The 23,724-nt window shown below is 46.6% G+C and overlaps 1 protein-coding gene across 2 annotated transcripts in view; it reads right to left on the reverse strand.

Annotated features, from left to right (window-relative positions):
• The window catches only part of ENOX1 (ecto-NOX disulfide-thiol exchanger 1), a 344,421-nt gene that overhangs the window by 270,964 nt on the left and 49,733 nt on the right, over positions 1 to 23,724 (reverse strand). The window contains exon 1 of one of the 2 annotated variants that reach the window (XM_013005981.3): positions 18,291 to 18,337. The exons of the other annotated variant lie outside the window; for it this stretch is intronic. The gene's annotated coding sequence lies outside the window, so the exon portion shown is untranslated. Of the gene's footprint in view, positions 1 to 18,290; positions 18,338 to 23,724 lie in introns of those variants that run through there. 2 annotated transcript variants of the gene reach the window in all.

Consider the following 23,724-nt stretch of genomic DNA (forward strand, 5'->3'; position numbering starts at 1 on the left):
GTATGAAAGGGTCGCGGCATTACGAAGGTTGAGAACCACTGTTCTAGAGTCAGACAGACTAGGAAGGTAGGTCTATTTACCTGCTTAGCCAATGCAACCCTGTGGTTCACAGCCAAACATTGCTGCCCAATACAGGGTTGGAAGATAAGCCTCCAGAGTCGACAGGCGCTCCAGACTCGATCCTCACACGCATGCGAAGAGGGGGTCTGACGGGGGACCTTGTTGTTAGTCATGAGTGTGAATCAACTCAACGACCCCTACCAACAACAAGACGAAAGTTTGATGTTGAAGGCCAAAGCCAACAATAATAAACCACAAAAGAGTCCAGCGGTTAATGGCCGCACAGAGGTGGGGGTTGCATTGTGTACATATGTTTAAAAGATCACAGTCATTTGATTGTTGGTGACTCCAGGTAAACCATAACTGTCAGTGATAATGTTCCTTTTCCTTGAAGGTACAGGGAACTTAATTTGCTTATGTTGGTCATTTAGCAGATGTGTGTGTGTGTGTATGCAGTCCTCACTCTTTAATAACATGTATGCAGTGACTCTGAGCGGAGCTGCACCGGAGAAGACCATACAAAAATGGCTTCCCATCAGTCACAGATGGCCTCCAAAGGCCTTCCGAATTTGCCTCCAGGCCCCTTCCTACAGCCTCTCCTTACTGAGCTGATCCCCACCAGCACCGGCCCAGGTCCTCGAGCTGGCCAAGTCTGAGCCTTGCACGGTGACTTTTCAGTCGCTGTTCCTCCAGATGTGCCTGCACAGCCCACAGCCTCCCTTCTCAGCTCACGCGTCACCCCTGCAGAGAAGCTCCCCCGGCCTCTGCTGCAAACAGCAACATCTGTCTGCTTCTGCCGGCCGCCTAGTCTTTCCCTGCACCTAAAGACTTCTCAGTATCTAACCATATAGTACACAATGATTCCTATAAGCACAGGCTCTTTTATTTATTTTTTATTTTCCCTGTTAAATCTCTAGCACAGCGATTCTCAACCTGGAGGTTGAATGACCCTTTCACAGGGGTCGCCTGAGACCACAGTTCTGATGGTTTAGGAACTGAGACACAGCTCCTCTATCCACCTCCAAGTTGGTCCACCCCATGCAGATACACCCACATAACGGGGGCACCACAACATGAACTGTATTAAAGGGTCACGGCATTAGAAGGTTGAGAATCCCCTGCTCTAGCAGCAAAAACAGTGCCCAATAGACAGTAGACGCCAAAACCTCCCAAACAGCCATCTGGTTGATTTCAACTCCCGGTGACCTGATATGGGTCAGAGTGAAATTGTACTCCATAGGGTTCCAAATGGCTGTGGCCTTTCAGAAGGAGAATGCTAATCTCTTTGTTAGTCGCCCAGGGTTGAACCATTTGCACATTCAAGGATTCCATATAATAGGTCCATCTCCACTCAAAGTCACTGCATACATATTATTAAAGAGTGAGGACTGCATACACACACACACACACACACACACACACACATCTGTTAAATGACCAACATAAGCAAATTAAGTTCCCTGTACCTTCAAGGAAAAGGAACATTATCACTGAGATTTATGGTTTACCTGGAGTCACCAACAATCAAATGACTGTGATCTTTTAAACATATGTACACAATGCAGTCCCCACCTCTGTGCTGTGATTAACCACTGGACTGTTTTGGGGTTTACTATTGTTGGCTTTGGCCTTCAACAGCACACTTTCATCAGTATTTTTGGACCTGGACACCATGCACGCCGGGGACCCTTGCCTTGCTTTCTTGCCCGCACTCATGATCACTGCCCGAGACCATGTCTCTGATGGTCTGTCGCAGGCAGCACTTAATTGCTGACAAAACACATGGAAACATACCTAACTTATTTTTGCTTTTAAACAGAGGGTTAATTCTACCTATGGTTTCCTAAGTTACAGCTCGCTTGAAAGGAAGGAGGACACATTTGCATTCGACTGGAAGTCCTCCATGAATTTCCCCCACACAGTTGCTCTCCTCATTACAAGACTGTGTCAGGGTTCAGGTTGCTGCGTGGTCCACTGTCTCAGTGTTTCCTGCTGGAGCACACCTCAGGGAGGCCTGATGGCAGAGGAGGGGCAGACATAGAACTGATCCTGGCCAAGTGAACATTGATTCGCCTTCCCAGGAGGCCTGGTGGTGCTGTGGGTTGGGCATCCGTCTCCTAACTGCCCAGCCAGCAGGTCCAGCTCATCAGCTACTCCACGGCAGGGAGATGGGGCTGTCTGCTCCGGTAAAGGCTGACAGTCACAGAAACTCTGCGTGGGGTTGCCGCGAGTCTGAACCGACTTGATGGCAGTTGGTTAGTGGGTCGCAGCTCAGACTTATGTGCTGGGGGTTCTCGGCTATTCAGCTCTAGGAGGGAAAAGCTTAAGGCTGGAGTCTTCTCCACAGGAGGGGCAGGCTAGAAAGAACACACATGTCTGCAGCCATGGCAAAGGGACCTTCTGGGTCCAGGAGAGGGAGCTCGGCCCAGCCAGGTGCCAGCATTAGCAGAAAAGCCTTTCCTGGGCTTGAGAGCCAGGGTAGCCGACCTCTGTGGAGGCGGAGTGACAGTGGGCTCCCATGCTCTGAGACAGCACTCTCCATGCAGCTAGGCCTGCCTCTTCCAGGGACAGTACAAAGACGGCTGATCAGAATCATCCTGGGGACAAGTGCATGCTCTTCGGTGGAAAAATATAACTTTGTGTCTAGCCTCAGAAATAATGAGAGGGTGATTTTTTTAGAAGACCTCAGGATGGGTGGAAAACTACTCACATGCTTTGAAAGCAAGCTCTTCAAAGCAGTGCCGAGGCTGAGAATGTGCATTAAGGGAGACAGGAGTTTCTCCTACCAGCCCATCAGCTCTTCCTTTGGAAGCTCGGTGCCCACTCCTGCTCCCACGCTGCGGGGCACTGTGGGTCCCCCGTGGGCACTGCCCTTCTTTCCTCTCCGTGCCGCCTTCTTTGCAGTTCACGTAAGGCCCATGTTCCCGAGAAGCCTTGTAAAAGCAATTCTTTATGGCTGCTTCCTCCTCCTGCAGTTCCAGAGGCCTCCAAGGAGGCTGTGTGCGTGCGTGTGACGGGATGGGGAACTGCCATTTTAATTTTTAGTGGCTCTATTTGTGGCCATTGGTATCTTTTGTGGACGTTTTTTAAATGGTCAAACACTGACAGTTGGATACAGGTCAATCTCACATGTCAGGAAAAATTATATTAGAGAAAGCTCGATGCTTTTGCTGATGTTATTGATTAGGATGAGGCTACAATGGGCACTTTATTAAAAACAAATAGGTAAATATTCATTTATATAGAGATAAATCCATGGCACTGACAAAGCAAAAGCTGTTAAGCAGCTATCCACCATTAACTGCAACAGTGCATTCTGATCTATAGTCCCTTTAGACATTGAATGTCTCTCACTCCGCCCCACCCAACTTTCTCTGTGTATGCAGGCATTTCTGTTTTGTTTTGTTTTCTCTCTCTCTAGCTAATTTCTCAGACATTTAGACATAGGGCTAATGTGAAATTATAACCTCTTAGTGTGGCACCAAGGAGTTCTGATGGCAGAATGGTTACGTGCTCAACTGGTAACTGAAAGGCTGGCTGCTCGAAGTTACCAGTGACTCCTGGGGAGAAAATACCTAGCCATGTGCTCCTGTAGGGACCACCTGTGGGCCAGTTCTGCCCCATCTAGTGGGATTGCTATATATTGGGATCTACTTGATGGAACAGAACAATAGCAATGGCCTTGTACCATGCACACAGACCCATGATAAGGCTGTTTCTGGTCACTTACGATGATGCTATCACACCAGGGAATACCATTTCTTTTGCCTCTTGCTCATTATCAAGTTGGAGATGGATGGGCCATGCAGTATAGTATGCTGCTCTGGACATGAAGTCTAAGGCTTGGAGAAATTCAAATGCAGGACTCTTACAGAGCACTGCATCTGGGAGTGTCACCTCCTCAGGAGGGCGGGTAAAGAGGTGGTGTGATCTATGGACAGAGCCTGGCTTGGCCATCTAGGGTCAGTGTATTTAGATGCATAATGTGCAGAGGCCACACTCACTTCTCAGCCTCAAACGAGAGCCACCAAGAGGGGAAACCAGCTCTTCTTACGATATTCTACTGGTACCCATTCCTCTCTGGCCAGGCACCAACCACTACAAGCAGCCTCGCATTCTCCGGAATGCCTTTCTTCAAAAAATAAAGCTGTCGTTTCTGAAATGTACAGGGAAATTATGAGTCAAGAGCTTCAAAAGTGGATGCCACCCACTCAACTTTCAAATTTATTTGCTCTCTACTAGTTACCATTTGGGTCCAGTTGTTCAAATGATATTGGTCTTCTGGTGGTGCAGTGTGTTATGTACTTAGCTGTTCGTCACAAGGTCAGCAGTTCAAACACACTAATGCTTGAAGTAGAGTGATGAGGCTTTCTGCTCCCATATAGATTTACAGCCTCAGAAGCCCAGAGTGACAGCTGTCCTGTGTCCTACCGGGTCCCGATGTGTTGGAATCAACTTGATGGCTGTGAGTTTGGATTCAGCTTTATATAAAAACCAAACTCACTGCCACTGAGTCGGTTCTGACTCATAGTGATTGAATAGAAGAGGTAAATCTTTATAGGAGTTGAAAGGCCCATCTTTCTCCCTTTATTCATATGATGACATCCATAGAATGATAACGGCAGTATTATTTTCCGTAAGAAATGCTTTGAGGAAAATGTTGAGGAATTTAAGTGGATGCTTCCTAAGTCAAGTAGAATGAACTATGCAGGCGCTGTGGCATAAGTGTAAAAGGTTGTGGTTCAGACTCATCACTTGCTCCCTGCGGGGCTGTCATCTTCTGTACAGATGAGGGTTGTGGAGACCCATTGAAGCAGTTCTACTCTGTCCCACAGAATCCGCAAGAGTTGGAGCTGGCTCATCTGCCCCTGACAACACCACAACAGAAGTCCAATATGTTTCTCCAGAAAGACGCTAGTTCATCAACTAGAAAAACCAAAGTGAGGCAGGGTACGAATTGGTCAATCTAAAGGATAGACAGTAATGGTTAAGAAAGACTTAGCAATATAAACACGCATGTACTCACCAATTCCTGAAATAGGAAAACTAGGGCTTTCTACTGAATGCATAGAAGAAAGTACAGCACATTTTTACAACACGGAAAGCAAATTCACAATTCTGTAACCAATGCGAGGCAAAATAAACAAAGCATCCCCTACTTTAAAAATTCACTGCCACTGGGCTGCAGCAGTACATGGCCAGGGAACTACCGGAAGGTCGGGTCAGAATCCGAAGAAATCCTATGGGAAAGTGACATCGTCGCTGCTGTCAGATGGAGCGTGGATTGACACAGTGGCTGCATCAGTGGGCTCGGGCATTACAACAATTGTGAGGATGGCACAGGACCATGCAGTTTCATTCTGTTGTGCACAGGGCTGCTATGGGTCAGCGCTCACTAGATAGCACCTAACGATAACAGCAGCCATTGAGTTGATTATGATGCCTAGCGATGTACAGGACAAGAGAGAACTGCCCGTGTGGGTTTCTGGGACTGTATTTTTTCAAAAATCATTTTATTGGGGGCTCATACAACTCTTATCACAATCCATACATCAATTGAATCAGGCATGTTTGTACATATGTTGCCCAAATTCTTTTCTAGATATTTACTTTCTGTTGAGCCCTTGGTATCAGCTTTTCCCACCCTCCCCACTCATAACCCCCTGATAGATTGTACATTGTTATTATTTTCATCTCTCACACCGACCGCTGTCTCCTGTACCCCATGTTTTCTGTTGTTCTTCCCCCTGGAGAGGGGTGTATGGTTATGTGTTGATCATTACCATCAGTTCCCCCTTTCTCCCTTCCTCTCCCCCACTACCCCCTATCCTTCTGGTATCACTATTCCCAGAAAGCTCTATGATTCTCCCTCAGAGCAGCTGGTCATCTTGAACTGCTGATCTTGGGGTTAGCAGTCCTACATGTAACCACTATGCCACCAGGGCTCCTTTCAGGAAGGTGGAAAGGTGGGACAAAAACAAACAAACTCATGGAGAATAGATTTGCAACTGTTCACTTAAGCCAGGCTAAAGATGGCACGATTCTGTTTACAATCTTTGATGACAGAAAAGAACAATATAATAGCTTTAGTATTGATCAGCGGGAAAAAATAAACTCACTCACCATGTGAAAGAGACAGGACTCAGAGAGCATCTCTCTCCCCTCTACTGAAGCCCATAGTGGGAAGAAGAGCAAGCAGCTATTCTCATCAGATCCCTACCATTAACTTAGGGAAACTGATTTGAAAGGTCAGAGAAGAGATGAGTATGATGTGAGCAAATAAATACCAGCGCAAATAAGAAGGACATGTCGAGACATTCTGAGAAATAAAATTTGATTCCATAGCCTTATCGTCATAACCCTAGGAAGATGACTGGGGGTGGAGGGTACCATTATAGCAACCACTGCATCTTTTTGAGGACGCGTCTGATGAAGGGTGATTCTGAAAGGACATGGGAAACCTATGGAAAATGGACACACAATTAAAGACCATCAGAGAAGTGTAGAAAATAATTCTTAGAAGAATGCTGGATGGAAATGGCTGGATCTTGAAGGACTGGGACCAAACATTTAGGGGCAAAAAAAACCCAAAACCAAAGCAAAACTCAAGGTTGGCTATTTTAAAATAGTTGAAGGGTTAGGAACAAGAAGAGAGAGCAACACTCTAGTTTAATGAAAAAACAAGGCTGAAGGAAACGCTCGCTTCCTCTTTTGTGCGGCTCACTCCGCTCTCTAAGAAGAGTCTTCTGTGATTTGGAATGGCCGAGTAAACCGGCCCACAGGGAATGGCAGGCATTGTTGGAGATGGGTGGAGAGGACATCAAAGTTAGCACCAGATAGTCTCAGGAGAAGTAAGTGGCAGATCCAGTCTTGGGACCACAGTGACACACACAAGTCCAACCTGGGACAAAGGCGGTGTAGTCTTTTTGCTTTCCTTGCTCACCAGATCTTTTTGTTAAGATTGAACTGAAATTTACACAATAAAAACCGAAAGACTTTAACGTGTACTCGTCACTGCCACAGAAGAGATTCAGACTCATGGCAGCCCTATAAGACAGAGTAGCACCGTTCCTTCCACTTAGCATGTTGTCCTGTGGATTGGAACCTCGTCCCTAGGTCTCTTAAAATAGCTTCTCGTGAGCATCGAATGCTTAGTGATATTTGACGGCTACTGTACTATCCAGTCAACAAGGTGCTGGATCCGTTAATTCATTAAGGAGGGAAAACTGTATGAAGGCTTGGGGCGAAGAAGCTGGTTGGTCTTCTATGCTTCCTAAAGCAACACCTCATGGGAAGTTTGCACAGCTGGCCTTTCAGACCTTTCCACTCTTCAGGGTTCCTGATTGTGATCACGCCGTGGCGTCGCTCCTCCCTTCCCTGTGCAGACTGTCCCAGCTGAGGCCCCACGGGCCTGCTGGGGCCCACTGTTTACATCTTCCACTAGTGGGGAGTATCTTCCCTCAGAGCAATCTGCTCCTCACTGTAGAAGAGCCTCTGAATTTCCAAACACATATTTTGCCCCCATTTCTTCTTCCCATGCCCATCTCTCTTCCTGACCTAAAGTTCCCAGTGGGCGGGAATTCTGTTTCTTTTTTCACAATTGTGTGTCCAACTCCCAGGAAAGCGTAGGCATTCAATGAATTCATAGGCAATGAACCAAGTTTTTTTGTTCAAATGAAAACTTTAAGCCACATTGCATCACGTCTGATATAACTACAGAATTATCCATGTCGCAGACAATGTCTTCAGAAACAATAGAAAACATACAGCTACAGACAAAACATATTTAGAGGGTTTTTTTTGTTTTGTTTTGTTTTTAAATCTCATAGAAACACTTTGGTTTCAAGAACATTGAGATTACATAGGACAGCTCCCTACCTGAAATAGCCAATTAAAACTTGGGGTGCTATCTCCAAACGAGCAAAAGAGACATGGATTCAAGCTGGGAGATGCACTGAGGTGCTGTTTCTGCTTCTTCTCGACACCTACCGAGCCAGAGGTCCTCATACTGTTGCTGTCTTATTGACCAAGTCCAACCGTTAGGTCCAGCACAAATAAATGAGTGGAAGGATGAATTAATGAGAAAGCAAAAGGGTCTATTGGTAGAAAAATGACTGGAGTGGAAATGGATGACCAACTGGAAGAGTCAGAACTATTAAACAACCGAATATTAACCCCTTAGCTGTGTTTCTCGGTGTGACCCTGCTGAAAAGGGTAAACATCTGCCAACCGTTCTCACAACGTTCAACTCAGTGATGCCATGTTTGGTACTTGACGGTCCTGAGACTGAATATGAATAGTTCCATATGCAGCGACCATAATGAGCATTCTTCTTTGCCTAAGACTTGCCAACTCCCGAGGGCATGCTGCCACATTCACAGGCATCACCTCCTCTTCTTCTCACAGCTCGGGTTTCCCAGGTCAGGGGGTGCAGCTGGCACGCTCTGAGATGCCGTCCCTCCAGCCGGGATACTGCCAACAGGGATAAGTGCAGTAAAGGAATAAAAAGAACCCACACAGGGCTGGGTAGATAGCCGTACGTTAATGCTGGCAGACAGTGTATTATATTTACAAAGCATAGTTTTCATTTGGACATTACATCTACTCCTCAATCATCAGAATGACAGAAGATACCATATTCGGATTAACAATATCATTTGGTTAGCTAAGGAGAGAATACTAGTGCTTCAATGAATGCTATACACAGCACATGCTGAAGGCAGTCATGGGTCGTTGACATGCCACGAGGTACACTGATAAGATGTGCCGAGAGGGAGATAGCATATCTATGGTCCCCTTGGCAAAAGGACATCACCTCTGTGCAGTCCTGAGAGTGTTGGACAGACCAACATCAAGGGTGCCCTACAAAATAACCAGCCTGTAATCTGTATTAAAAACAAAAATGTCAAGGGTGAAAGATCAGAGAAAATGGAGCAACTGTCCTATTGATTCTAATATTGGTGACATTTTCCGATTCTGAACAGATTCTGAACATCAGCTGCCGTGGCACAGCACTGGATGTATAAACGTAGGCTTAAGCTGTTGGAACAATCCCCTACTGAACCCGGTGGATTCGTTGAGAAATGTTCTCTGAATACTTTCTGAGATGCAGACTTGGTTGTATAGGACTTGAAAAAGACTCCTTATTAACTACAAAGCTGGTGAAGTATTACTGAACTGATGGAGCCAGTTAACTGATGGAGAGTTTGTTCGCGGTTCACACAGCCTAAACTCGAGAGGAGTCTACGTGGCCCAAGCTGAAGTGCTTAACTGCTAATCAAATGTTCAGTGGTTTGAAACCACTGGCTCCAGGGGAACAAAGACCTGGTGACCGGCTCCTGGAAAGATTTTATCCTGAGAACCCGCCTACATTTTGTCCACCAGAGCACTATGGAGTCACAATAGTTGGCATCGACTCGGTGGCACACCATCAAGCTAAAGGTATGTCGAGGTGTCGTCTCTTCTGAAGGCAGTCTGCTTTTCCAAACCAGTTCCTCCTTCCGGACTTTCAGAATCGCAAGCCACTTCAATCGTCTAGACAGGGGACGTAGTCTAGACAGGGGACGTAGTCTAGACAGGGGACGTAGTCTAGACAGGGGACGTAGTCTAGACAGGGACGTACCATGAAGGAGAGGGGAGAACTGAGGCGAAGAGGAAGCCAGCACAACTCCCTTGAAACCTAGCGACTAACCTGGGAATACTGCTGGATGCTCCTGGCTACCGCTGGCAGCCCTGTCCTTGAACTGCCCCCCCTACTCCCCAAGGCCATCCTGCAGGTCTGACAGTGACAGCCACCTTTGGATATTTATCCCCAGCCAGCTACCAACCTTCACAGCTCTGACCCCAAAGATCAGAAAATGAAAATCGAATGTGATCATATGACCAGGGAAGATTAAAACCAGGGACAACCCAAGTGCTCATCCACCCACCCAGAGATGCTTACAACACAAACACTCAGACACCACCTAGCTCCCCCAAGAAATTAAGCTGCTGGGGTATGGGACAGCTGGGGCAGAATGGGACACCGGAGCTTCCATGCCCAGAGCTAAACGAAGGGGAAAGACACTGAGTCAGACTGGTTCCCCAGCGTCTACTGGTTCCCCAGCATCTGTCTCATAGTTCTCCGGTCAGGAGGGTATGCGTGCAGGCAGGTCTCAGCCGTCCAGTTAAGGAGACCGACAACACACCAACAGCTGCATGTGGATGTTAAAGATACTCAACACTTCTAGCGTGGTTTCCTGAAAAAAGTCAACCTCTGTGCTGTCTTTCGGCCCCTGTCTGAGTTATCTCGTGCAGCTAGAACAGACAACCCACAGGAAGGGGGCTTTCACGGACAAATGTCTGCTCTCACAGTTTGGGAGGCCAGAGGTCCAATTCAGGGTGCCGGCTCTGGGGGACGGCGAGGGTGCTCTCAAGCGCTCTTCCTCCACTGGCTCTGGGCAGGTCCTTCTCTCTCTGGGCTCCTGCCCCTCTCTTCCCCCGTCTCTGCTTCCTAGCTTTCGTGTTTAATCTCTTATATCTCAAAATAGATTGACTTAAGCTATACCCCACATTAAGCTCGCCTGATTCTCGTAACAACGACCCCTGCCCAAGTGGAATTATTACCCACAGGCCTAGCTGTTTGGATTTATGTTTTTTGAGGGAGGTGGGCGGGACTCTGCATGATTCAGTCTAAAACACACAGTGAAACCTCTGTCTAAAAACATTGGGGTTTCCACATGACAGGTGCTGAGAGTATCAAAACATCGGGCTCCAGAGCCAAGAACATGACTTTTTTCCTCTGTGGAGTCATCAGTAGAAGCACTCGGCTCTGGCCTCCCCTGGGAGGCAGGAGGTGCTGCAGCCAGAGACGCTGAACACAGAGGCCCCACTCACTGCCTGTATCCCTCCCCAGACACCCTCAACAATGAGCACCCCAGGGTCCACAGCACTCCCACCTCTCTCTCCGCCCTTTCTGGCCAGTGTGGTGAGAAGGAAAACAATGTAAATAAGAACAGATATGCTTTCTGTTCCCAGTTCCTTCGATAGTAAGTAAGTACTGGGCTCAGCTTTTTATTGGGTTTTCGATTCTAAATTCCAGTTCTGTGTAAGCATTCCTATCAGCTCTTCTTGCAAATTAAAAGCAAAAGATACTAATTCCTTCCAATCAGATTTGTTCAAATCAATTAAGTGCCCATGCTCATAATTTCCTTGTAGAACTAAACCAGAGACCACACAGAAGACATGCTAACTTTGTGACGTGGAGGCATGCATTCACTTTCTGAGGGTAAGGATGTCTGTGGCTTGAGTGAAAAATCTCCTTAGAAGGAAGTCCAGTGGTTTAGATCAGCTATGGAAAAACACATTGAATGCCAGGATAATTTTGATTGGAATACAGGATCTTGCTAGGAAAAACCCTCCTTTATATCAGGCAAATTCCCTGGTAAGTCCAAAGATTATTTGTTTTCAATAAATGTCTTACACGTGGAAAATGCACTCTTTAAACTGTGCCTTTGGTGCACTTAAGGCAGAATATAATTTGCAGAAATTCAACATACACACAAATTTTCTGGTAAACATCTTGTGCATAAAGCAAAGCGAGTTCATGACCATCTTTCTGCCATCTGCACTCCTGGGGAACACATGAGTGATCATGCATGGTGGTGTGCACTTCATTTATAGAACACCTTTAGCTCCAACATAAAAGTGTTTAAGAGATACTAAACCTCAGGACCACTTCCCTGGAAATTTTGTAATACCATTACTTGTGAGTCATATATTTCCTTGATACATGCCCCCAAAGTTCAGACCACTTAAATGAAAATGCAGAGCACTGACATTTTTATGGGGACCCCACCCCATAAAAATGTAGTCCAGTGCACAGCGTCCACCATGGTCTGTAAAAGTGACTCAAGCCGATCAGGCACAGTCCAGAGTCCCTGGTTTCAGGTCCCAGACGCACAGGGCTGTCAGGACAGACACACAGATAACTGCCTCTAAAGGACCAGAACTGTATCAGAAGTGGAACGGATGCGTTCAAGCGATGGTGCCGACGAAGAATATGAAAGGTGTCGTGGTGCAACAGAAGAGCAAACCAATCTGTCTTGGAAGGCGTGAGCCAGAATGCTCCTTAAGAGAATGAACATGTTATCAGGAGCAACCAATTCTTAGAGAAGGATATCATGCACCGGAAAATAGACGGTGAGCTTAAAGAAAAAAAAATTCTAAAACATGGATTGACAAAGTGGCTCAACAATGGATTCAAACCTTGCGCCCACTGTGAGGCTGGCAGGGGACTGGCCAGGTTTCATTCTGTTGTGCTACAAGGGCCTGCTGTGAGTCCGAGCCAGCTCCTCCAGAGCACCAGCCACTCATGGACTAGGAGCCCTTGGGTGAGGCAAACCACCAAGCATTCAGCTACAAACCGAAAGGTTAGTAGTTTAAGCCCACTCAGAGGGACTTGGGTCGGGTCGACAGACCATGGGATCTGCTTCCAAAAGGTCACAGCCATTGAAAACCTCACAGAGCAAAGTTCTGCACGTGGGGGTGCTATGGGTTGGAGTCAACTCAATAGCAACTGGCCTTTAAAAATGAAAAGGTAGCAAACTGGATAAATGCTGCATTCAAGTGGAAAAAAAGAAACTTCTCTGGCAGTAGTGAGAGAAGATTCTGGGAGGGCTATGGGGGTGAGGAGGGTGGAGGCTCGGCAGAGGAGATGGCAGATGGCATTTGAGCTGGGTCTTAAGGGATGAGTGGAGGCATTCCAGCCTGGAAATACAACCCAGGCCACACACGCAGGGTTATTAAAATTAGATTCATAGAACTGCTTTGCTTCCAAAAGTTCTCAGTTGCAATGTCAAACATGAAACAAAAATTGCATAAATGAAGTGGTGTTTTATTTGCCTTTCTTTCAGGTATTCTAGGGGTCTGAGATGCACTAAGAAGCACCTTGGTGGAAGAACACATCAGCCTGTGTGATCGCGAGGTGCCGAAGGAATCAGTTATCTGGCGTCAAAGACCAAAAAATCATATCATTATGTGCTCACCTCCATGATACAATCGCTGAAGACAAATGGGTGCATAAGCAAATGTGGCGAAGAAAGCTGATGGTGCCGGGCTATCAAAAGGTGTAGCATCTGGGGTCTTAAAGGCTTGAAGGTAAACAAGCAGAACATTTAGCTCAGAAGCAACAAAGCCCACATGGAAGAAGCACACCAGCCTGTGCGATCACAAAGTGTCGAAGGGATCAGTTATCAGGCGTCATCAGAACAAAACATGATATCATTGTGAATGAGGAAGTGGAGTGTGGAGTGGTAACCCAAAGCCGATCTGTAGGCAACTGGACATCCCCTTACAGAAGGGTCGCGGGGAAGAGACGAGCCAGTCAGGGTGCAGTGTAGCAATGATGAAGCATACAACTTTTCTCTAGTTCCTGAATGCTTCGCCCCATCCCCTCCCCAACTATCATGATCCCAATTCTACCTTATAAATCTGGCTAGACCAGAGGATGTACACTGGTACAGATAGGAACTAGAAACACAGGGAATCCAGGGCGGATGACCCTTTCAGGACCAATGTTGAGAGTGGTGATACCAGGAGGGTAGAGGGAGAGTGGGTTGGAAAGAGGGAACCGATTACAAGGATCTATATGTGACCTCCTCCCTGGGGGATAGACAACAGAAAAGTGGTTGAAGGGAGACGTCAGACAGGGCAAGATATGACAAAATAATAATTTATAAATTATCAAGGGCTCATGAGGGAGAGGGGAGTGGGGAGGGAGGGGAAAAATGAGGACCTGATGCTGGGGGCTTAAGTGGAGAGCAAATGTTTTGAGAATGAGGAGGGCAATGAATGTACGAATGTGCTTTACACAATTGATGTATGTATGGATTGTGATAAGAGTCATATGAGCCCCTAATAAAATGATTAAAAAAAAAAAAGAAGCACCTTGGTAGACTGAAAAAATGAGGATGCTTCGAGAAATGAGATATAAACGTGAAGGAGCACTGTAGGCCTGTGAGCAAGGGGTGCTGTCTTTCATAGAAATGAGAGGGAGTAGACGGGACACTCGTCAACCTTTGACAGTCCCCTTAAAACCCCAGTGACTTGAATGTTCTATGAAAGAAGGTCTGTTAGGAATCTACCACCATTGTGGAAAGCGATACGGCGTTACCTCAAATACTGTCATTGAGAACAGAACTTCCGTGTGATCCAGCTCTGCCTCTGCTGGGCAGATATCCCTCAGAAGTCAGAGCCGGATGCACCCCCATGCATCGCAGCACTTTCACCACAGCAAGAGGATGGGGCCAGTCCAAATGCCCATGACTCATGCCTGCTCCAACATGCTTGGTTGGTCTAAATGAAACTTTTCCATCTGAGTTGTAAGTATTTTCCCTTTTAGAGTCACTGTAATAATAATACCCCATCTAGTGTCAAAAACAGGGAATATGGTTTCAGAGTGTGAGCCAGGAATGGCTCTGGGCCATTTCACAGCTCAGGGAATCCAGAGTCCTTGGCAATGGATGCCCCCCGTTGGATCTTTGTTAGAGTCCACGGCCCACCTGGGTGACACAGGCAGTTTTAAGTAATATTGTGTGTTACAACTTTCTGTGTGACATGCCATAGAAGCACAATACAGCTTTACGAATGTTACACAGGATGATTTATTTCCCCTATACATACACATGAAAGGACCCCCAGTGGCATTTTCTTCCTGACAGAAGATAAGGAGAGACTGGGCGTGATACAAGCCACTGAGCAAAGTTCTGCCCTCTCGCCAAGATTGTGCTCGGCATAGAACCTGAGAGCTCCACAGGGTCCGCATCACTTTCTGTCCCATTTGACATTTCTTTCTTTCCTCACCGGAATCTGAATTCTACCCCAGGGACAACGCCGTCTAGTCTAACCATCCGCTCCGGAGCTCCCCGAGTTCTTCGGGAACAACTCGATCCCAGAAGCAAGCTGAGGAGGAGCAGGGGCAAGCCCCAGGATAAAGCAGGGGCTGGGGAGAAGACGTGGCATCCTCCCCCGCGTGGGCCAGACTGCCCAGCTCATGAATTTTAGTTTTTATTAAGTGCCGGGAAGATTTAATTTTTAGATTTTCCTATGAAAATCACCGTGTTTTGGAACCTGCCTCCTTCCCAGAACGCAGGTCAGCCTGGTGAATATTTGTGGAGTGTCTGCTTCGTGCCAGACATGGTTTCGAGGGTGCCTGGGCTGCGGGCACATCATGAGCGCGGGTGGAGAAAGGCTCGTCCGGCTGCCGCTCCTGCGCAGAGAGCCCCGTGGCCTGGGTGGCCAGGAGCACGTGTCCCTTGGTGCAGCCCGAGTTCCAGGTGGCAGGGCTCATCCTCCCTGTTGGATAGTCTTAAACCTGGGTCTCCTGGTAGCTGCACCCATCCCAGCAGCTCCTCATCTTTTAGAATGTTCCAGTACTGACTGAGTCACCAGTCGGCTCTCATAGCTTCCCTGGTGATGAACTGAATCTGATTTCATGGACTGGCCGATGCATCCCTGCCCCCATCACCACTCTCCCTCTGCCCTCACCGTCCAGTCCGTGCCTTGGAAGTCTTTTGACCCCATCATGCAGACTGCCCTACCCCAAGGCCTGACCTTGGCTCACATCCAGTGTCATCTGCCACTACTGTAATCCACAGCCACCTATTTCTCACCTGTGTTCTCCCCACAAAGCAATCCTACTGCTGCTGAGCACATTCAGACTCGGAGACCTGGCAGGGCATCGAACTGCCCTGGAGGGTTTCCTGGGCGGCGACTCTTGACCGAACCAGATTGCCTTCTGTTTCTCTCAGGCGAGCCCGCTAAGTCTGGACCACGGACCCTTTGGCTAGCAGTCCAATGCTTCATCCGCTGTGCCACCAGCGCTGTGTCACCTGTCTCAGGTGCTTGTAATCTTCTCATCCCAAAGTCCTATATTCCTGCTCCACAGCCCCCTATGCCCATGTCGAGGACGAGGTTCCCTTTGATGGAGTTTAGGCCGATGAGCTCTGTTCAGTGCCACTGGTCCGATGCCAATCTCAAGCTAGGTCTAGCAGCTCAGGACAACTGAGTTGAACCACTCATCCGTGAACAGCGACTGAGATGAGGCCAACAACACAGGAGCTAATGCCACTGGCCTCAGGAGACCACTACAACATAGAGGTGTCTGCTATGTACCAAACACACAGCTACGATCATGTCTGGAATGTGTCTGGAACGTGCAAACAGTGTGTTGATGAGAGAAATCTATCTGTTAAATACTAAACTGCAATGCTCAGAGACATGCATGGATACATGAAGTCCTTTGAGGACAGAGAGCCTATCCAGTTTAGATCTACAGTATCTGCTCCAGGACCAGCACAATGTGTGGCCTGTAGTAAGGCCGAGAAATGCGTGATTGAAATTACTTTGCTGACTATATCAAAAGATATTTTTGGAGGGTACCTAATTTCACAGGCATGCACATGAGGCAGGTCATCCCAGGCTTTTTGGACAAAACTTCAGGGTTGGTTGGACCCTTACATCGGCATGGGATCCTTCAGGCGCTCGAGTGTGGGGTCTTGCCCATGGGCCTGGACCACAGCAGGAGAGGAGCAGGGACCCTCCAGGAAATTCTAGGCCTGACCTATATTCAAACCATTCAACTCCTTTCTCATCTACCCTCTGCTGACATCCTTTGGCCCTTCAAGGCTGGCCCAATTGGAGTAGAACCTTTGGGATGCATAGTCACTCATAAGCACAAACAAGAATCTAGGTCTGGCCCAGCATCTCAGACATCTGCAATAGACTGCAGCCTGGAAGAGTCAGATAGCGGCCCTTCAACGGAGCTCATCGTTGGCGCCATCAGAGGGCTGCCAATGGACTCGGAAAGGATGCTCCCAGTGGATGGTGAAAACCTAGGGATTTATAATACTGTTGTTGTTTTTTTCAGTTGAAGCTATCAAACATATGGGAATAGTATACTTAGGTTGGTCCCGGATGCATGATTTTCAAAGTACAAGTATATTAAAATGTGTTAATGTTCCTCTCCCCCCAAAGATAAATCATCTGCCTTTAAAATGGTCAGCGTGACCAAAGATTTTCATTGAGCCGAAAGGCACATGCAGCCACGGGGATGTTTAGTGCTTCCCCTGGTTCCTGACCGCCATCTCCACACATAAATTCCCACAACGGACGCTGCCATTAGGACAGCAATCTTTATCGAAAGGTAAGCCATAAATGTATAGCCACTTGAAACATTATTGAGCAGAGTAATTTACACCACAGCTGTTGCACGGCATTTCAGCACTGCTTTGATTTTATCAGCGTTTGTCAATTAATCAACATGAACCTTGTAAAACATGTTCTCTTATTAGTGGGAACAGGCAATTGCTTGCAGGCTTTGAAAGGAAGGTCGCTTAATAATTTTCTAATTGTGTTCAAGATAGATTTAAATTTTGCAAAAAGGTAAATTCTCATTACCATTGTGCCCAACTAGGATTTCCTTTTTCTTTTTTTTTTTAAGAAAAAAACTTAATCTCAATAGCTTACACATATGGTTTTGCTTCCTTTTACTGAACACCAGATAGTTGTTAGGCCAAAAAAATAAAAAAGGAGAATCTAGCCTTGGGGTCTTATTTGAAGAGCTTTGTTTTCTTTGGTTTCCATCTTTGCCATTTCAAAGAGTTCCTGGCCTTGAGGCTACCCAACCGAGCCAAACTCTGTGCCATCAAGTCGACTCTGACTCCTGGTGACCCGGAGGCTATGGGGAGATTAAAAGAATCAACTATGTTTCCTTTTTCTTTTTTTTAAACATCAGTGGGGTGGGGAGGACAAGAAATGGAGTTCCCAAAGTACACACTGACAAAGCTCCCTTCGTTGTTTGCCCCAACTCCCCCATGACTTGGCTACTAGAGGCTTTACTATAGACTCTTTTGACTACTGCTTCCTTTCAAGCTCAGTCAGCGAGAACTATTCGGAGTGAAGCTCTCTGTTTCTCTTTTTCTCTGCAATGGATACGATCACACATCAACGCACTCACCATCACTCCTGGCCACCCTGGCAGTATGGTCACAGAAGAGCACCACCAGCACCACCAGCCTCTAGCAGAGAGGAAATACTCCCAGAGGCACAGAGAGAGGGTGATGAAGAAACAGGGATTATAGAAGGAATCATTGAAAGAGAGAGGACAGTGAGTAAACACTTGAAGGAGGGGGTGCTACTCCGGGCAGTCGTCCCAGAGGTCCCACGTTTTAAGTTTGGATCCGGTAACATACCTCGGAGAGCAATGACTACACTGGGCTCTGCAGGGCTGAATCGAGAAATCCGCATCATCTTAGACGTGTAAGTTAAACTTAAGCTGTGAGTGCAGGCACGGAGGCAGTTAGGACCCACAGGGACGGCACCCCACGCTTGCAGAGGCATTCGGTGAGCTGAGCTGGGTCTGACCAGCTGCATGGCTCCTTTTGTAAGAGTTACGAGGCCCAGGTTGCTTTCTGCCTGCTCAAACTGGCTTAGCAATCCATTCCATTCCATTCTGTTCTCAGTTCCTGGGAAGTCATTATTTCGGGCACATTTCCCTAAGCAGATGCAAACTCACTTTTCCTTTGTGAGACTCCCTTGAGCAAATTAGGATTCTTGGAAAAGGGTCAAGGAGCAATCAAACAACATAACCACTGAGCAGCAAGCCTGTGGTTTCCAGGGACATTGTCATTCAGGCAGGTGACAAGTCAAATGTTAGACCAGGCTTTGGCAGCCAGACGTGAGAGGACCAGTTCTGGGCAGCCAAAGCTTGCTCCTTTGAACATCACAGCAAATGGGCTTATTTATTTCTTTATTGGCAACAAAATGGATGCTCATAAAACAATTGTGTACGGTTTCCTGTGCTAACAATTCTAATCCAAGTTATCTGCTATCAAGTTAGGATGTCCTGATAAGAGTTGTACCAATATAACATTGTTGTTGCTTTTTTAAGGCACCCTGGTGACAGGGCCAGGCCCAAGCCAAGTTATGTTGATCCCCTCCCCAGAAAAGAATGTAATACAGAGGACAACACTGAAGATATAGCCTGGGGAGAGTGGTGGGCCTGTCCAGACCACATGGGTGTGAACTAAGAGAGAGAGAGAGGGAGAGAATGAATCTCATCATGGCCCACCAAGCCCCTGGGATGACTTTCCTGCTCTGAGCAGCCAATTCACAGAGGACCATAGGGCTGGCTCCACCACAAGACACAACAGTCCCTCACTGCCCCATAGCACTGCGGGGGTCAGCACTGGAGACATTGTGCGGAAAGTATGCCTGGTCTGCCCAATGCATAGTGGAGCAAGTTGCAAAGGGAGTGCAACAGGGAGCAAGGGGAGCAAATTAACAAAGTCCCCCAAGGAATCCTGAAAAGAAACTCTGACTCGTGGGCCAGGGTTTGGCACCTCATCAGACCTGATTGGAAAACACTCATAAGGGTCAGCAGACAGACCTGGAACTATCTAATGGTATTTTTTTTTTCTTTTGCCCTATGTCTACCTATATAAGATGGGCAGGACAAACAATCCTGAGGAGAAACCAAGGGGACTGGTGGACATGGAGAGGGGACATGGGAGATGCCATGGAAGAGGATGGGGCATGGAGGAGGAGCAGAGTGGGGAGCCAACAAACTCAAAGATGAGGGAACAAGAGATCTAAAAATGATGGCGAGGAGGCCTGGTGGGATTGATCAAGTGCAACGTTTCCAAGAGGAATTACTGGGAGCTGAGTGGAGGGTGAGCATGACAGTTACACAGGAGGAAATTTAAGGAAATAGAGGAAAGAAGTAGGAAGAAAAAGCTATTTATAGAGTTATGGCTATAGGCATGCAAATATATTAATTCATAATGAAAGGGATAGAGGCCAATGAACATATATTTATATGTTAAAGTATTAAGATAGCAGATAGACTTTGGGCCTTTGCTCAAGGCCTCCCTAAACTCATGAACACTTTGCTTTAATAATCTGGAACTCTTCGATACTCACCTACCTGACATGATCACTGAAGACAAAATGGGTGCATAAGCAAATGTGGCGAAGAAAATGGATGGTGCCCTGCTATCAAAAGATATAATGGCTGGGGTCTTAAAGGCTTAAAGATAAAAAAGCAGCCATCTAGCAAGGAAGCAAATAAGCCCACAAGGAAGAAGCACACCAGCCTGTGTGATCATGAGGTGTCCATGCGATCAGGTATCAAAAGATCCAAAACAAACAATTATGTTGATGTGAAAGAGGGGGCTTGGGGTGGAGCTCCAAAGCCCATCTGTAGACAATTGGACATCCCCCCACAGAAGGGTTATGAGGAAAGGACAATTCAACCAGGGTGCAGTATAGCACCAATGAAACATACATCATTCCTCTAGTTCCTGAATGCTTCCTCCCCCCACTACCAGGACCCAGTTCTACCTTACAAATCTGCCTAGACAAGAGTACACACATTGGTAAAGATAAGAGCTCTCGACACATGGAATTCAGGACAGATAAAACCGTCAGGAACAGTAGTGGGAACAACGATATCATGAGGGGAGGGCAATGGTTGGGGAGGGAGAAGTGGAAGAAAGGGGGAACCCATCACAAGGCTGGATATATAGCCTCCCCCCACCAAAGGGGATGAATAACAGGAATGTGAGTGAAAGGAAACAATGGACAGTGTAAGACACGAAATAGCAACAATAATAAATAACTGATCAAGGATTTATGAGGGTGAGAGAGTCGGGGAGGGAGGGTCAAAAGAGGGCAATACCAGCGACTCAAGTAGAAAGAAAATGTTTTGGAAATGGTGATGGTAACCTGCGTACAAATGCGCTTAATACAACTGAATGATGATTTGTAAGAGCCTCCCAATACAATGATTAAAAATAAAAAGTTCAGAAAAAAAAATTTTAAAAAAATAAAAAAATAAAAAGTCCAGCTATTAACCAAAGGATTGGTGGCTCAAATCCGCCAGCCTCTCTGTGGGAGAGCGATGAGCTTGTCTGCTCTCAGGCAGGCTTCCGGGCTGCTTTGGAAACCCTTTGGGGCAGTTCTGTGTGCCCTGCAGGGGTACCCAGAGCCAGAAGGGGCTCCATGGAAACGGGTCTTGGTAGCAAAGCAGGTTACCTGAAGAGCTCAACCCTTCATCAAGAAGACTTTAAAAAAAATCTTTTTAATGGGGGCTCATACAACTCTAATCACAATCTATACATACATCAATTGTATCAAGCACATTTCGACATTCGTTGCCCTCATCATTCCAACATTTGCTCTCCACTTAAGCCCTTGGTATCAGTTCCTCATTCTCTCCCTTCACTCCCCACTCCCCACTCCGTTATGAACCCTTGATAATTTATAAATTATTATTATTTTGTTATATCTTACACTGTCCAATGTCTCCCTTCATCCACTTTTCTCTGATCTGTCCCCCATGGATGAGGTTATAAGTAATGCCCCCTTTCCACCCCACCTTCCTTCCACCCTCCCGGTATCGCCACTCTCAACACTGGTCCTGAAGGGGTCATCTGCCCTGGATTCCCTGTGTTTCCAGTTCCTATCTGTACCAGTGTACATCCTCTGGTCTAGCCAGATTTGTAAGGTAGAATTGGGATCAGTATAGTGGGGGAGAGGAAGCATTAAAGAACTAGAGGAAAGTTGTATGCTTCATCGTTGCTACACTGCACCCTGACTGGCTTGTCTCCTCCCTGTGACCCTTCTGTAAGGGGATGTCCAGTTGCCTACAGATGGGCTTTGGGTTACCACTCCACTCTCCATTCCCTCATTCACAATGATAGGATTTTTTGTTCTTTGATGCCTGATAACTGATCCCTTCGGCACCTCGTGATCACACAAGCTGGTGTACTTCCATGTGGGCTTTGTTGCTGAGCTAGATGGCCACTTGTTTACCTTCAAGTCTTTAAGACCCCAGACGCTGTATCTTTTGATAGCAGGGCTCCATCAGTTTTCAGGAAAACTAACTTTTAATGGCATATATCTTACTATTGACATGTATCTTTTTAATTTTTTTCATTACAAAAAGAAAAACACCTCTAATAAAGAATCCCATTTATAGTGTTTTGCCCTGGTGATGTAGTGGGCTACATGTTAGACTGCTCAACACAAAGTCATCAGTTTGAAACCACCAGCCACTCTTTGGGAGAAAGATGGAGTTTTTCACTCCCCTAAAGATTTACAGACTTGGAACCCCCTGACCCTTGTGGTTACTATGAGTCAGAGTCAACTGGATGGCCGTGCGTTTGATCGTTTGGGTTTGGTTCCCCTTAGCTCATCTAACAAGCGTGGGAAGTGTGTTAAATAGTCTGAACTTTATTTTTTATTTCTTTTAGTCAGAGGGGAAAAAAAGTCCTTGTAATGTTCTTTTAATACTGGCCTTTTGAGCAGTGACAAGGGGTAAGTGAAAACATGGGGCAGGCAGCTGGAAGAGTGTTTCCATAAAATGTGAGGCTCCTTGATGGCCCTGCGAGCGGACATTGGACTGATCCAGCCCCCACCATTCCTCCGGAGAAGGAGGAAGCCGTCTCCCCTTGAAGATTTGCTCTCTTGGAAACCCAAGATGTCATTGTTTTGAGTTGGAATTGACTCAATGCAGTGGGTTTGTGGGTTTGGGTCTGGGTTTTATAACTACAGGAGGGCTTTGAAACATTGTGAAAAAATGTCCTTGACAAATTTTATTGTTTTTTCTCAAGTTTCCTGAAGACCCTAATATTTATCCTGTGAACCATAATTGATTGGAGGGCACTGAGTTTGGTTTGGTTTAGTAAAAAAAAATAAAAGGGTCTACAACCTATTCAATGTTTGAAGTGTTGCCAAGGACTGCCTATAGGTACGTGAGTTTGTGTAGCGGCTCAAACCATTCCATGCATCTCGGAGGGGTTTATCTCTCCTGAAGCAGGTTTGTAGGTGTTCACAGCTTACCTGTAAGCAGTGTGATTGGCATTCCGTATCATCAGTACAACATGAGGTAGATTTACAACCTTGTGAGTCGACATTCTACATCGACTTTATTCAGGCTGATGAAGAGGCTTAGTTTCTGCCTGTCGGTCTTGCTCCATCGGAACACATGACTATGGTAAACACTCTCTCAGACTTCTCCAAGTACTACACACATTGGTCGGGTATGTATGAGCAGGGCAGGGAGATTTCAGGGCACGATGGCGCCAGCCTGTAAGTCAGCTCTCGAAGCAGAGCAGGGTCTCTTCACCTCTCTTTCTCTCACACATCCCAGGGCCTGACATTCTTTAAAGCAGATGTAACTACTGTTAGGTTCGTACACTGAATGTGTCCTTCTATCATGCAAGACTGTCCCAGCTACATCATAACATTTTTAATACAAATCCATCCATTCATTCCAAGGCAATCGGGAGGGGGGGGGGCGAAGCAGTAAAAGACAAAATCAGAAACAATGTCCCTCATGTAACATACATTCCAATGTGTGAGACACAAGCTTCACAGTAAAATACATACTGTATCAGAGAGGGATCAACACTCCTGGGGTAGGGGGCCGGGGAGAAGAGAGAGAGATGAAGAAACAGGGCTCATGGAGAGAGTCCTTGGAAGGGAGAAGACAGTGAGCAAACACTTGAAGGAGGTTGTGCTACTCCACGCGTGCTTTTCCTTGGGCACAAGGGTAAGTCAGCAAGTATTTCTAAAAGTTCATGACAACCTTTATTAAGCTAAAATGTCAAAATATGTCGCTCT

Source organism: Echinops telfairi, unplaced genomic scaffold (genome assembly GCF_000313985.2).
Source record: "Echinops telfairi isolate 266 unplaced genomic scaffold, ASM31398v2 ScPeMD7_11;HRSCAF=52, whole genome shotgun sequence".
Taxonomy (NCBI): domain Eukaryota; kingdom Metazoa; phylum Chordata; class Mammalia; order Afrosoricida; family Tenrecidae; genus Echinops; species Echinops telfairi.